Source organism: Rhinopithecus bieti, unplaced genomic scaffold (genome assembly GCF_001698545.2).
Source record: "Rhinopithecus bieti isolate Rb0 unplaced genomic scaffold, ASM169854v2 scaffold_4657, whole genome shotgun sequence".
Taxonomy (NCBI): Eukaryota; Metazoa; Chordata; class Mammalia; order Primates; family Cercopithecidae; genus Rhinopithecus; species Rhinopithecus bieti.
Genome location: NW_016843966.1, coordinates 6,497 through 9,124, shown reverse-complemented (window position 1 = coordinate 9,124; position 2,628 = coordinate 6,497). Strand labels below are relative to the sequence as shown.

The 2,628-nt window shown below is 43.4% G+C and overlaps 1 long non-coding RNA gene across 1 annotated transcript; it reads right to left on the bottom strand.

Annotated features, from left to right (window-relative positions):
* Positions 1-344: 344 nt before the first annotated feature.
* LOC108525106 (uncharacterized) lies at positions 345-1,465 on the bottom strand. The gene is made up of 2 exons (XR_001884216.1): positions 1,339-1,465; positions 345-1,120 (listed from the first exon to the last, which is right to left on the bottom strand). It is a non-coding gene; the product is annotated as an uncharacterized LOC108525106 (long non-coding RNA).
* Between the last annotated feature and the right edge of the window lie 1,163 nt (positions 1,466-2,628).

The following is a 2,628-nucleotide window of genomic DNA, read 5'->3' as shown; positions in this document are numbered from 1 at the left end:
AAGCGGAGCTTGCAGTGAGCTGAGATCCGGCCACCGCACTCCAGCCTGGGCGACAGAGCCAGACTCCGTCTCAAAAAAAAAAAAAAAAAGAAGATTTCTAAACATATCTATTAAGGAAAAACGAAATAGAAAACTTGATTAGATCTATAACAAAGAGGCTGAACCGGTAGTCAACTCAGAAGAATGGTATTACAAGTGAGAAGCAGAAAAAACACAGGAATTACATTTTTTTGTTCAGCATTAAGGAGATTTTGCAAGATTAAAAAAAAACACACACAAATCAGAAACTGATCATAAAGCTATAGCAGTCTAAGTGGAAACTAGGAAAAGAAAGCTATCCCATGTTTTTTTGGTAGAAATGATGTGATGCACACATTTTTTTTATTTGATCATATTTAAAAAGAGCAGAATCACATTCACTTTCTTAATAGTATCACTGTAAACATAGCGAATATTGTTTAGTGCTCTTAGATTGCTCTGGAAATTTCTGAAGAGTTGACCATAGCAGCTTGGTAAGCCTTTTCCTTTCCCCCAAGGCTCTCCTGCCCTTTGCATAGTGTTGGTGACAACTGATGCTAACTAAATAGCATGTGGCTGAGCTTGCCAAATCCTTTCCACCTCCTCCCATAGGCAACAGGGTGACTTGGCTGAAAGGCATTGAGTAAGTAAGTAGGTTATCAGAGAACAGAGGGAAGATTCCATTGTAGATAATTTCAAATATTAGAATTGATGAACTCAGAGTTTAACTGCTCAATCCTTTCTTCTGCTGACCTGATAGAGATATAATCGCAATGGATCTCAGATCTTTGGTCCATTAAGACATCGGGGTAATGTACTCAGTTCCTTTGATTAAAATGTGTTGGAGAAGCCATCTCTGGGTGGAGAAGAGAAGTTCGTTGATTATAGTGATGGTATTATAAGAGGAAAACTGAAGCAGCAAAACAGCAGGCAGCGCCTCTTTCTTCTTGCACTCAAATGATTACTTCACTCCTGTCAGCTTAATAGTCCAAGCAAACTCTGCAGGAACAGCAGAGGGTGGCAACTGGGGCAGAGAGATGAGGAGACCTTTATCTGGATCTGTGGACCACTTCAGATCTCCTTGAATTCCCAGCATCAATATCTGCAGAAAACAAAAGGGAATGAAACCAACTGGTAATGCACTAATGAGTAGAGAATACAGGCTGACTATGGTGGGAAATGGCCATGCTGGGCCAGGGCAGGAAAGCCAGTCTAAAAGAGGTATGAATATGGGAGAAACCTGGCAGGGAAGGAAGAAAGGATGAATCTGCCAATTCCTTTACAGAAAGTTACATCTTAGGACTGACTGAGCCTCCTTACCTTCGTAGTTGAGGTAGTTATGGGAGATTCAAGGTTTAAGACTCCATTTTCTGGCCAATGCAGAAAAATGGCATAAACAGCTGATCCCTTTGAGGTATACCTGGGGAAACAGAAACAACACTGTCAAAGATACCTGGCTTGTTATCCTGATACATAACTTTATGCATTCCCCCTTTTTCATGTTAATTTTAATTTTTTTTTTCTTTTGAGACAAAGTCTCGCTCTGTTGCCCAGGCTGGAGTGCAATGGTGTGATCTTGGTTCACTGTAATCTCTGCCTCCTGGGTTCAAGCAATTCTTGTGCCTCAGCCTCCCGAGTCACTGGATTACAGGTGTGCGCCACCATGCCCGGCTAACTTTTGTATTTTTAGTAGAGATGGCATTTTGCTATGTTGACCAGACTGGTCTTCAACTCTTGGCCTCAAGTGATCCACCTGCGTTGGTCTCCCAAAGTGCTGGGATTACAGGTATGAGCCATTGTGCCTGGCTCCTTATTTTTTTATTTTTTTTTTTTGAGTCAGAGCCTCGCTCTTGTCCAGGGTGAAGTATAGTGGTATAATCTTGGCTCATGGCAACCTCCACCTCCCAGGTTCAAGCAATTCTTATGCCTCAGCCTCCTGAGTAACTGGGATTATAGGTGCCTGCCACCATGCCCAGCTAATTTTTGTATTTTTAGTAAAGATGGGGTTTCACCATGTTGGCCAGGCTGGTCTTGAACTCCTGACCTCAGGTGATCCACCCGCCTTGGCCTCCCAAAGTGCTGGGATTACAGGCGTGAGCCACTGTGCCTGGCCGAATTTCTCTTTTTTAGTGATGGAGTCTTGCAGTGTTGCCCAGGCTAGTCTCAAACTCCTAGGCTCAAGTGATCCTCCCACCTTGGCCTTCCAAAGTGCTGGGATTACAGGCATGAACCACTGCACAAGACCACTCATTCCCCTTTCAATTATCTACCAAAGCCCAGTCCTTGAGTCTGTCACTGCTAATAGGGAGCACCCATAACTCACTACCAATGAAGGTCTGCAGGAAGGAGGCAGTCTATACAACTCTATCTGGTGATATCTTCCATTTTCCCTGCCAATTGGGTCAAATTGTCTTTAAAAATTAACTCCTACACCAGTTACTTCAAATAAATGAAGCCATTTACCTTATTATTCAAATCTCTTTTCTATTCCAAATCCATGTGAAAATAGCAGAGACAGCCGGGCGCGGTGGCTCAAGCCTGTAATCCCAGCACTTTGGGAGGCCGAGACGGGCGGATCACGAGGTCAGGAGATCGAGACCATCCTGGCTA